A 13,749-nucleotide genomic window follows, 5' to 3' on the forward strand; every position below is an offset into this window, starting at 1 on the left:
GGCATGGGATGTGGGATTTTTTTTTGCATATCTTGTAATATTTGATTAGCAGAAAGCTCTGGCTCCAGGAGGCATGTGATTACTGGAGATCTTCCACCATTCACGTTTCCTTAAAAAGTACGTTTCTAGGCATTGTAGGTAAATGAAAAGCCTGAAGGCACGAATGCCGTTTACTCTAAAGGGAACTAAGGACTTTTCCTTCTTCCCTATAACTTGCCTATGAGATGTTCTGTAAGTTCTGCCTATAGTTCCTGGTAAACAGCTTCCAAAAAATTAAAAGTGAGAGGACACCTACTTTCAAACTAAAATTAGTCATGGCCTTCAAAAGGAAGGATGAGACAGAGCACCTTGAAACTACTGGAGGCACATAGTGTCTCTCACTTCTGTGTACTCCTCTAAATGTCTTGAGTTAGAGTGACTGGTCTGCTGTGTCCTGGCACCTTCCCTACCTCATCTGTTCTTTGAAAGATAGAATACTGCTTTAATCATATCTGGGGTAGAAGGAAGATTTAGTCGATGCTTTGGTACTTCACCATTATGCTTTCTTCCTTTTTAACTTAAATTCACAGAAATATAACATACCAACCTGCCTTCAGCCCTGAGAATATTGGTCTTTACCCTACCTTTCATAAGGGGAAAAAAAATGTTGATGTTTTCAATTCAATAGGGAAGCAGCACACATTTGCATTGAAAAAATCTGAGTTCAAAAGCATTGATTTAAATAACAACATGTGTCAGCCATGGAAAAACAAAATGAAATGGAAATGAAGAGACCTGTCCGAGGCATTCTACAAAAAGCTGGCACCAGCGACTTGCAAAAAGATCAGTTCCACAGAGTCCCATTATCAGGCGTATGGCAGGAAAGAAGAGTCTTAAGAGTATGTGGAGTAAATGGGAGAAAGTATTACTCACTTTTTTCTCTTTCTTACTTTTCTGATCTACCCAAGTGTTTTGATTTAATTTAATTAATATTTTTGCCCTGTCTAAAATGTTATAACAGGATGCTGTAACAACTCTGATCATGATAATTCTAGCCTGCAGTGGTAACTACTGTATACATTCTGTCCTGGTATGTTGTGTGTTGCTCAGCAAATCCATCTGGTTCTCTTGTGCAGCTGTGTTTCAGCTACAGATGAAAGGAGACCTAATTAACAAATTTACAGCAATCTTTTCTATATTTGAACAGACCTGATAGGTAATATTATCACTGAAACACATACAGATGGAATCTGGAATGTATCCTGACTGTTTTAACAAAGAAGACGTGATCAGTTACAGAAGATGTTTGGAGGTCAGTCTAGTCAATTAAACGTGCAAGTATAAAACACAGGGTGGCACACTTCCAGCAGCCTCTATTCCCTGTCCAGCATGAACTTCTCTGTTGAAGCTTTCTCACAACCGTCCCCAGTTCTGCACAAGGAGCCTTCCTGAACTCTCGTGCATCAAACAGTCTATTTTCCAGCCTCATCTCTTGAAAATGAGCCAGGAAAGCACTGCAGTTTTCCACTGCCAGCGGACAAAAGAGAGAGATTGTCTTTTCAGTGGATGAGCCCTTCAGTGTCAGAGAGGACATGTCTTGTCTCTGAAATGTTCTTGAAGAATAGCATCACTTTCTAATCATCTCCTCACCTGGAAGTCAAACAGACCATGTGTACGGTATTTTCTTTCTACCACGTTTACTAAAAAGCGGGCTACAAAATAGGCTCTTCACTGGGATGCAGAACACATTGGCTCCTTCCTGCCTAGCTGTGAGACAGTCCCTCAACCTAGACATGTTCCTGTGCATCCTTTGATGGACGATGAAGGAGCACCATGTGTCCCAGGCTGTAATCTAGGGCCTAGAGGCACCACCTTCTTCTCTAATTCCAGTCTATTACGTTCTTCTTCATGCAGGTAGCCCACAAAAGAGGGTTCCCACAAAAGGTATCACTGTCCTTGGACTGCTATTCTTGCAGCAGACCCTAGACCTCCTTGGTGGGAGAGGAACATGTTACAGGCTATGCCAAATAAATCAGCAATTACTCCTGAAAGGGCCGGCATCCGGTGCCGGTATTGACCAGTGCCAATATTGTGTTGCCTTTCCTGCTGGTCAACCCATGCTAGTGCTGAAAGGCTTAGACTCCTCACCAGTCCTGCTTGTGGAGTGTATCCATACCTACGGTAAATACTAAGTAAAGCCACACTGACATGGTCAAACCACCTGATCTAGTGGGAGGTGTCCCTGCCCACGGCAGTGGGGTTGGAACTAAATGAACTTTAAGGTCCCTCCCAACCCAAACCATTCTATGATTCTACGACTTCTCCACACTTCAATGCTTGTTAATTCCTCTGATTGCTGAGGAAGAAAATATTCACCATCCTTCACTGTTGCAAATTTTGCTCACTAGTTGCCAAGGGCTAGAACATGAAATTAAATCTAGGTCTCATTCTTCATTTGAAAAGTATTAGGAAACATAGCTGCCTTATCCAGAGTAATAAACCCTCTAGTCACTGTAGTGTAGCTGTTTGTACTTACTCCTTCCTCCCCACCTCATTTTGGCTTACTTTTTCGTCCAACATTCCCCATCACATGCTTGCTAAATATTATGTGACATGTTACGTTATCCGTACGTGAAGAAACAACACATACTTTCAGTATGCACAGCCCATACTTAGCTGCCAGGAAAATAACAAAGAAAGAACAAAACCAAAGCTGGATGGAGGAAAGAGTGTGTGGACAGGTTGTTGCTTACTCTTTAATAAACATCTTGGATTGATTTACACTCCTATGCCAAAAGCAGATGTACCACCTTCCATTTAAAGACTCAACATGTAGCAGCACTCATAGTTTCATAGCTGCATGTATTATATGCCACAGCTCTTTGTACATTTTAACAATGGCTTTATTTGCACAGATGTGAAGAAAGTCGGTGCATAAAATGAGATGGATTACTTGGTGTACAGAATTTGTGGCTGTTTTATGATGAAGTTATTTTCTCCATTCTTCCCAGGATCCAATAAGAAATATGTATTTTCAGATTGTCACAAGATACAATTTACTAGCAAGTGTTGCAGAAGCTTTATGTACTTGGCATTGCACCAAATATTGTTCTTTCAATGACATTTTCTACTAGCAAGTTAATAATAAATAAGAACAGGACTCTGTGGAACTTGGTTTTGGAGGGTATCAAAGCTTGATAGGGTCTGTTCATCACTGGCAGGGAGTTTGGCACTAGCATTGTGATTTATAAGGTATTTTCCAACCTGTCAGTGAAGGAAATGTAGCTGAAATTCCACTTTTACAAGATTTCTGCTCATAAATCACATGGCCAATGTAAAATAGAGCATGGAAGCCATGGATCTCTGCACTGCTTTGCAAAGCTGTTCTGTGGATGTGCAGGTCAGCAGTGCTCGATGGTAAGTAGAGGGTACATAACACAGGCGTGACAGCTTCTGGATTTGCTGCACCACAGCCTCTGGCTAACTCAGAAAAGGTAGCTCTGAGGACTTAAAGGGCAGTAGTATGTACTCTGTGCCTGGGACCTAGCCTCTAACACAGCTTTAGACAGTGCCCTGGGTTCAGCTGGAATAGAGTTAATTTTCACAAGAAGCTGGGAGGGGGCACAGCTGGGGCAGCTGACCCAAACAGGCCAAAAAGGATATTCAACACCACAACATCATGCGCAGTATGTAAGTAAGGTAGTTGACCATGGGAGGTGGTTGGGGGCATAGCTGGCAGCTTGGCTCATGGCTGGGTTTGTGGCTTGGAAAGGGCAGCTCAGTAAGCGCAGCTTGGGATCACGTGCTGGTTTCTAGGAGGTGTGCAGTTTGCACTGTGTATCATTTGATTTGTATATTCTTTTATTTTTATTATTATTTTTCTCCTCCTATGTTGTCCTTTAAAATTGCTTTTATCCCAACCCATGAGTTTTGCCTTCTTTGTTTCCAGTTCTCCTCCCCATCCCACCAGGGCAGGGTGTGGTGTGGAAGAGTGAGCAGCCATACACTTCTTTGATTCTAGTTGAGGTTAGACCGTGAGAGTTACCAGCTATCTGAGAGGGGTGAGACCTTTGGTCTTTATTAGCTAACTTAGAAATGATACATCTCAAGCACTGTGGGCAATACACACACCATCATGACCTCCTGCCTCTTGTATCCAGATGCTATTAATATCCTTAAGCCGTTTAGGATTCTGTATACCTTCAGCCCCGCAGTAACTCAATTCAGCTCTAAACTGGTTGGGACTATTTGTTGACTGTTGTCAACATCATTCATTAGAAAATCATCCCACATTGACCATAAAAACTAACCCACCATTACAGACAGTGGAACAAGCTCTTAGCTGGCTCTGAAATGCTGCAGCTGCACAGGTTGACATAGAAATAAGATGCTTTACTCTTCTGGAGTGGCCGAACTGGCCTTTTTGGCTTAAAAGTGAAACAAACATGTCAAGGGAAGTTGATCTCTCATGTATGATAATATTAACAACATCAGTAGAGTTAGTTCAGGGATAAATTGAGCCCTAAGGGTCGAAGGTCGCAAGAAGGAAATCCTCACCAGGATTCTCCATGGGGAACTCTGCCTGTGAAGTTTCACCTGTGGTTAGAAATTCATTTTACTTCCAGAGAATAGGACACAAAGCCAAACAGAGCATCTCTAGAAATCTGAGTAATACTAAAGACACTCACGGCAAAGCCTTTTTTCCCTACCACGTACTCTTTCCATGGTGGGCTGCTAACTTCACATCTACTCTATTTCTTTCTGCATGTACAGGAGATACATAAACAGCATAAGTTTCCCAGAAACTTTAAATTCAGACAGCATGGGGATTTTGGAAACTAAATTATAAGAAGTAGAATAGCTATAACAATAGGTTGAATCTCTGGACCTTAGGACTTCTTAGCAGCTTAGGAAAAGGGCAGAGGTGGTGGAAGGTGCACACTGTGGTCACTTGTGCTGCCAAGCAAGAGACCATAGGAGTAGACATGAATAGTTTAATGGTTCCAATCACAAGCAAGACAGATCATTAGTACACATCAATAAATCTTTTTAAATATATGCTTGCAAAAATATCACCATATTGTAAAGGTCATTGAGCCAGGGATTTCTGGCTGTCAAATGCCAGGAAAACTAATGTCATTCACCAGACTTTGGACGTGCTTTGAGATGCACAAACTGAGATATGTGATTGATGATTCTAGTTAATTTCCTCTGTGTTTGTGACTGAACTAAACATTTGTTTCTTGTTTCTTATTTAATTGCTGCATATGGTACAATGCAATAGAGATTTTTCACTGACTTCTTTCCCCTTCATGTTAAGTCTTGCTTGTTTTCATTTATTAATGCATTTATTTATTTACTTATGTTTAAGGAAAAGACTCTAAGCACAGACAGGACGCTTGGTTTATGAAGGTGGTTAACAGATGTAGACTGAGAAGCCAGTTGGCTGGTTGGTGCTCACAGAAATTGAAACAGATGACAGAGCTGTTAAATGGGGAGAAAAGGAAAGCTTAGGAGGCAGGATTGCTGATGGTAAGTTGAACAAAGCCTCTGTTCAAAGTTCTTGAGTGCTTCTCAGAAATCATACTCTTGGCATCCATTCAACCTGAAAGGGCTTTTAAGGGTGCATATCTGGAGATGGCATCCTTATTGTGGTATAGGTACTGGGAACCTAGGCTGTTTCTTTGCTAGCACTGATATTTCTGCCAAATGAAGTCTTGGAAGAATAAGCTTATATGAGTTTGGGAGCTTCACACAGTGATTCAGAGATTCTGCTCCAAAAGGGAAAGAGAGGGAAGAAATTATTTTTAGTAGAAGTTAAAAAATAGTCCTATAGGCTTCTCAGGATTTTTACTGTGTGAAGAAATTCTCTGTACAGGGGAAGAAATCAGTCCCAGAGTTATCATGGGAGAGTTCTGATTAAGGTCTAAGATGGTGAGAATTTGACAGTGCCACATCTGAGCCCAAACTCACCAGACCATGGTCTGGACAAGAGTCAAGATCAGCATTTCACTCTAAACCTGGTCTCCTGGGTATCTCTATCTGCTAAAATGCTGTATCACTTCTACCTTACAGTAAATCTGTGTTTTCACACACATCTATAGTCCTAAAGTCCTGATATATAGTCCTGAAGCATACAAGAAGCTGTACACCAAATCCTGAAAAGCTGGCCTAAAATTTCAAGAATTCTCCAAGCCAGAAGGTAAAATGACTATGCCTGTTCAGGGGGTGCTGTTAGACCTCTGGAAACCATCACTCAGCAGGTATATGAGCAAAAATAACAAGACTTTATAGTGGTTTTAATGAAGTGCACGTTAGAGCGCCTTTCATCTTCAAAGAATGAACCAAATTTATTGTTAGGATAAACCCACTGGGACCAATGAAGTCGAAGAGGGAGGTGCAGTTACCCATTTACTAATCAGGGTCATGATTTCACAGGACTATTATTTTGTACCTTGTCAGTAACTATTACAAAATCTGGGAGGCTGGAGTACAAATTTAGCAGCAAAAGGCAAACTGAATCTTGTGACTGCAGGCTTAATGGTCATCATTAAGTGTAATATATATGCATAGCTGCAGTACCCTCCTTTTGCCAAGTTTCTGGAAATATCAGTTAAGTAACTGACTACAGGAGTGTAAAATTTATACTTCATCTCACTAATGACTACTTTTATTCCTACTGCATGCAGTAGGAAAGCCTGTAGATCATATTACATACAAAACTGCACCTCATTCTCTCCCTCACCCCCTTACAAAGCATCACTTGCAGCGCGTCCTTTGACAGTATGAAAGATGTCAAACTAAATTACAGAATGTGAAATACTGGATGTCATACAGGCATCCAACAGCCTGTTGGTAAAGCAGAGGCCTTTGGAACCAAGGATACAAGCAAGCTGGCCTGTATGTTTCAACAGGGTACCGAGAACATTTCTTCCATATTGCCTCAGTCATTTTATGGTGTGGAAAGGGCACGGGGCCAATAAATGAGGTTAGCGCTCTGTTTGTTTTCCCCTTGGCCCTACATACTGGGAGTGCAAGCTAATGCATTTTGCTTGGCTCCTGCAAAGGAGTTCAAGGATCTCCCTCTTTATCTGAGCAAGCTTTGGCAAAATCTGTCTGCGTTTTGCTTTCTTAGTGGGAGCTACACACAGAACTCCATTCAAATTGCTAATGAGTGGAAAACTAATGTGCTGGAATGTCTCAGATGTCGCTAATCTGTGTTAAACCTCTGATGTTTGAGAGGGGAAAGAAAAAAAGGAATAAAGCAACATGATGTTTTATTTTGGGGGCAGGAGGAGAAAATAAGAAATAAAACAACACTAACAAAGCAAAGGAATAAATTGACATTGTGTGCTTAAATACAATATGCAGAATCAAAACCATTCAAGGTAGAGGTGAACGTGTATCATTTCTACCAGTATCTCAATACTTTGTGGACAGGATTCTTTAAGAAAAGTATTGATCTCATTTCATTTGACTTGAATGAATTCTTGGTGGAACAACTATTTTCCATGTAAAAATAGCTGGTTAGCACGGGACTCCCTGAAAATACTTTGCAGAGCTCTGTCTTAATTACAGAACTCTGCAGTAAGGACAGATTCCAGTCTTATCTTTCAAATGAACTTCTCAGAGTTTAATATAAAAAAGAATGGGATGGACATTGTCCAACATGGAAAAAATTAAATTCCTACGTATAAATATCAGTTTGCTTATGTTTCTTAAATGCTTAAAATGCTTTGAGAATTTAACCCACTCTGTAAGTATAATACACTATGTTTTGCACTATACTGTAATTTGCCTCTGCACTCAATTAGGCTCTTTGGTTTCTGTGAAATGTTCATCTGTTCTTGGTGTATAAACATTGCAAAGAGAAGTAACCAGGAAACACATATTGGTATTATGATAACCACAGAGTAAGCGACAAAGAATTCCTTTGGAAGTTATTCAGACTACTCTGTTACTTGCTGCTCCATTAACAACATGAGTGCGTATGACTTGTGGCACTACCTATGCATGGAGAAAAATAAAGTGAATTAGCAAACTCTGTGAAAGTTGCTTCAGAAAGATGCAGCTAATGGTGACAGTGCCCTGGAAACTGCCAAGAGAGGGGATATGAGGAGATGTGGCTTCTCCCTCCACTTTGCCATTGCTGGTGGATCACTTAACTTTGTTTATTTCTGACATTTCTGCTTGTTTAGATTTCCACCGTCTCCAGATGCGACCTGTGCTATGTCAGCTGCATCTCTGCAGTGTCGATTTTACCTTAATGGTAGTTGGGTAAAGGCTGGAGTTACTGAGGACAGAAAATTGAGGGAACGCTTAAGGTCAGGGGAAGCTGCTCTTAATTTCTATGAGGATATCATACCTTGAGTCCTCAGTTACAGTAGAGTAGCCTCAGAAGTACTAATAGCTGCAACGATGCTCTTTAACAAAGCTGTAAAAGAAAGTAACCTAACATCTAGATGTAGGTGGAACAGAGTGGTGTGAACTGTAGCTCTTCATGACAGATCCCTGCTTACTGATTTTACTGATGGAAGGGGATTACAGCCAGAACTTCCTTTCTATATAGATCTTAGCCTCTAAATGGGTAGGACATCTCTACGGAATTGGTTAAGAGATTTGTCTCTACTAATCCTCTATTGGTCCTTCCAAATGTAAGTTCATTAACTGGAGCTTTCAAAGTGCTGCAGAAAGAGTTCGTGACGTGCTGGTACCCTGAGCACTGTATGACTGTTTATATCTACAAAAATTACTTGTTCTCCTGCAATGTTTAATTATTTACTTGCTGTCCGCTGTATTTTTTTAAGCTTTTCTATGGATTCACAAGGAATCTGTATGCTTCAGACTTGCTAACAGACTTGTTAATCTCATACAACAGGACATTCTATGCCATTTCTTAAAGAATATCCTTCTAACAGTACAGAACTAGATAAAATAAGGTAAAATCACATCACTTATACAGAGCTTGTAATAGAAATTCCTAGGTCTATATTGTCACCAGTATTACTTCCACAAATGATCAGAGGACTATGCAGTTTGCTTCTCTCTCCTGCAGACAGCAATCTCCACTGTAGGATTCTGTCATCTCCCCTGTCTTCTGGCAGACTTTTATATTGGTGTGCTAAAACAGACTGTCCCACACTATCTTCTGGTTCCACAAATCCAGAGATGCCCAGGCTACCTCAGCCACTCAGTGACTCCATGCTTCTGGCATGGTGTGGAGAGATGAGTGACCTGCGGTGTGTGAGGATTTTGCTTTTAGTTCCCAATTCTAAATGTTTGGGTGTGGAAAATAGGTCTGACATGCCTAGCAGGCCAGCCTTAAAATCAGGAGAACCTTGATGAGTGGTAATAAATAATGCTGGATATTTTGTTGTTCTTAATGCATGGACTGCATTCTTGTCCAGTGAGACATCTATTCATAGACTGAGGAATCGCAGCCCGTTCTTGCAGGGGTTTGTGCCCATGACAGATCTGTCTGTGTGATTTTCTCTGTGTAGAACCTGTGGCAGTGGAAATATGAGATGTGTGCACTGTTGCTCAATTGTTGCTTAGTGCCAAGAGGAGAAAGACTGAGGCAGAAGAATGAGTTGGAAATGAAGAAATAAGCAGCAGTAAACTTATTTGGTTGGACTTGTTGTCTCAGTTGACATGAGGGGTGTGTCTGGTGACAGGATGCCAGGTCAAGTCTCTGAGGCATACAGCCGTGGTTATGTGGTAAATAGGAAATGCAGGGTTTGTTTTGCAGAGGCAACTTTAGGCTCATAGAGAGATATTCTTGATTAGTATTGACTGGGGGCAATGTGCGAAGTGAAGGGCATACTGTTTAGTCCTAATGAGAACCATCATTCCTTATCAGGACCTTCAGTCCATTGAGATGCTCTGTATTGTTACTGCCTTCTGCTCCTATATGTCCTTATAATGCTGGCTTCACTTGCCCCATTTGCTCCTTGTCCCCAGGCAGCAATTTTCAGCTCTGTACATGGCTACAGAATTTGCCCCATTGTTGTCCATAGTTCATAGAATCATAGAATCAAAGAATCATAGACTCACCAGGTTGGAAGAGACCCACCGGATCATCGAGTCCAACCATTCCCATCAATCACTAAACCATGCCTCTCAGCACCTCGTCCATCTGTGCCTTAAACACCTCCAGGGAAGGTGACTCAACCACCTCCCTGGGCACCATGCATGCAGGTGCCTGGCAGTGCAGGGAGAAGCTGGCATGTGTCATAAGCACGTGGGTAGTAGTTGCGCTGGCTTGTCAGTTAGACAAGTGGGGAGATGATTCCTGTTTGCCCTATGATGGGGACATGGCTGGAATCTGAAAGCTGGAGAGTTAAGCGATGCCTGCAGAGCCGAACACCCCCAGCAATGAGCAAAGCCAAACTGCTCTCTTCTTCCTGGCTTGGTGAATAAGGAAAGGGAGCGTTGAAGCTGCAGGGGTAGCCTCTCCTAGTGCTGTCATCAATGTGGCTTGTGCTAGACAGCAACAGTGTTTGTTCTGTCTTGTTCCCTCTGAACCAGCAGTGGTCTGCTTTCTGGTGTCTCATGTAAGTGAACGCATTAGTGGTTGCCGTGGTGCGGAAGCAGGGTGGCTTGTAAGGGTGGATTCTCCAAAACCTGGTCAGAGTGATGTTACTGACAGATGTGGACCTCTGCAAGTATTAATGTGTAGGTAAGAGATGACAAGCCGGCAGTTTGGAGGGTGCATCTGGCCCTTATTTTGTGCTGAAGTTGTTTCTGTTGTGCGTACAGTGCACAGAGTATGGGCACTTGTGTCCACGTGTCCCCAGAGAGCTGTTCAGCACATCAGTGTTGATGGAGAGCCTTGGGCTGAGTGCTTCATTTAGCATAAGCCTAACAACCTTTCATATGCCTCTGCCCAAACAAATTGCATTTCAGCAATATCATAGTTATGTATGAGTAGGAGTTAATCTCTTGCAAATTGTTAATGTATTAATTTTATATGGTCAATTTAATTAAACATAATTTTGAAATTTTCCTGCTTGACAAAGAGGTCTTGCATGCCATCATGCATTCAACTTCAGCTTGACTTCTAACCTTTTCTTCCCAGAAGCTGATTTTTACGTAGGTACAATTTTTTTGAACCAAGCCCAGTAGCTGTCTGACTACTTTGTCTGGACAACGCTGACTGCTGATAGCCATTCAGCTTCTTTTCAGTCTTTTTCTGGGACTTGCCATATTTGAATGGTAACTTATTAATGGATCAAATTTACTGTTTTCAGTTGTAAAGCAGCTTTTCTAGGAGCTACTGCTATCTCTTTTTTCTGAGCCTTTGCTGTTGTCTTCAGACATGGCTAAACTGTATTCAAGGTACAAATGTAATTAGAAATACAGATTAGTTCAGGCAAACGCTGTTTGAAATGGTACTTACTATGAACTATGTAACTTTTAAAAGTCACTGATTTTAAAAAGAGAAAAGAGTGGTGAGGGGAACAGTTTTGAAGCTTTCTCTCAGCTAGCAATGAGCAAGTAGCTAGAGGAATGTATGTTTCATGGTGTATGTTCTGTTCACCCAGAGATGTATTGAAGTGCCTTCATTAAAATGTTTTTAAAGTTCATCTAATGGTAAATTAAATAAAAATGAAGTTATAACAGTAACAAAAAAAAGTATTACTATGACAGGAATACCTTCTTTTAGGGAACTTCTCCCTGCAAATTCTTGTTTCAAACAAATATCAAACTCCCTGAAAACAATCACCCTCTTGCTGCATTTCTTCCCCATTTGAGTTGGTTAAGGATTCAGCCCACAGTTCAACTAGATTAGTCTCTGGAATTCTTTCCGTTGATTAGAGTGGATGTGAGATCATGTTTCTAACTGGAAATGCTACGGTTTCAGCCAAATCATGTTCTGTGCATCCCTATGGTCTTGTCTGCTCTTACGCCAGGCACTTTTACTCCTTCTGCTTGTGCCAAGCTCACCTTGATCTTACAGTGGTGGGGTTTTTCTTTTCCTTTTTTTTCCCCTGGAATATAGGTCTATGTTATCCTGATGCTCTTCCTAGAGCAGGAGACTATCACCACATTTCTGAGCTGATTTTTGACTGCTCTGAAAACTTAATTATCTTAACAATGCACCTGTCCCTGCATCTTTGTGAGAAATTAATACTGGATAATATCCCCAAGTACTTTGCCCTCTGTCAGTGGTCAGGGGTGTTTGTCTCCCATCACTTGCTGTCCAGCGGGGCTTTCCCTCAGGGGAGATTTGCAGCTTTTGTGCAGCTTGAATAGCTACAGCCTGCATTCCTGACTCAGCTAGAGAGTTTTGCTGGGTGGAAGATCAGTTCTTTCCAGTCTTCCTCTTCAGACTGAAAATGTGCTTATTTATATAGTGCTTCTTGAGATAAACATCTAAATGACAGTAATTTACAATCCACATTGATGTGATGCAGAATGCCAGACATGTTAGACCAACTTAGGAGCCTGTTACGCTCAATTAGTATTTGGGTTGTGCTATGTTATTTCGCAGAATCACAGAATCACTAGGCTGGAAAAGACCCACTGGATCATCGAGTCCAACCATTCCTATCAATCACTAACCCATGCCCCTCACCACCTCATCCACCCGTGCCTTAAACACCTCCAGGGAAGGTGACTCAACCACCTCCCTGGGCAGCCTCTGCCAGTGCCCAATGACCCTTTCTCTGAAAAATTTTTCCTAATGTTCAGCCTGACCCTCCCCTGGTGGAGCTTGAGGCCATTCCCTCTTGTCCTGTCCCCTGTCACTTGGGAGAAGAGGCCAGCTCCCTCCTCTCTCCAACCTCCTTTCAGGTAGTTGTAGAGAGCAATGAGGTCTCCTCTCAGCCTCCTCTTCTCCAGGCTAAACACCCCCAGCTCTCTCAGCCACTCCTCATAAGGCCTGTTCTCCAGCCCCTTCACCAGCTTCGTTGCTCTTCTCTGGACTCGCTCCAGAGCCTCAACATCCTTCTTGTGGTGAGGGGCCCAGAACTGAACACAGGATTCGAGGAGCGGTCTCACCAGTGCCGAGTACAGAGGGAGAATAACCTCCCTGGACCTGCTGGTCACACCGTTTCTGATACAAGCCAAGATGCCATTGGCCTTCTTGGCCACCTGGGCCACTGCTGGCTCATGTTCAGTCGCTGTCAACCAACACCCCCAGGTCCCTCTCCTCCAGGCATCTCTCCAGCCAGACTTCTCCTAGTCTGTAGCTGCACAGGGTTGTTGTGCCCCAAGTGCAGGACCTGGCATTTGGCCTTGTTAAACCTCATGCCATTGGTCTTGGCCCAGCGGTCCAGCCTGTTCAGATCCCTTTGGAACTTCCCTACCCTCCAGCAGATCCACACTTCCACCCAGCTTAGTGTCGTCTGCAAACTTGCTAAGGGTGCACTTGATCCCCTCATCCAGGTCATTGATAAAGACATTGAACAGGGCTGGACCCAGCACTGAGCCCTGGGGAACCCCACTTGTAACTGGCCTTATAACTGGATATGTGCAGAATAATTCCCAGGTCAATGAGAGGTCTTCGGGTTCCTAACCAGACCTAGGGCTTCATTTTGCTTGTTTATATATCTCTAAATAGATAGGCATGGTGGTGTTGGGCTGATGGTTGGACTTGATGATCTTAAAGGGCTTTTCCAGTCTTAATGGTTGTATTATGCTATTATTCTATTTTATGAATCCTGAGCAACTCTAACATGAATCTGGAACAGTACAGATATTCTTGTTTTCAAAATTCTAGCAAATAAAACATCATCAGGCAACCATCTATTCTCCGTTGATGTCTTT

This window comes from Phaenicophaeus curvirostris, chromosome 6, assembly GCF_032191515.1.
Source record: "Phaenicophaeus curvirostris isolate KB17595 chromosome 6, BPBGC_Pcur_1.0, whole genome shotgun sequence".
Lineage (NCBI taxonomy): Eukaryota > Metazoa > Chordata > Aves > Cuculiformes > Cuculidae > Phaenicophaeus > Phaenicophaeus curvirostris.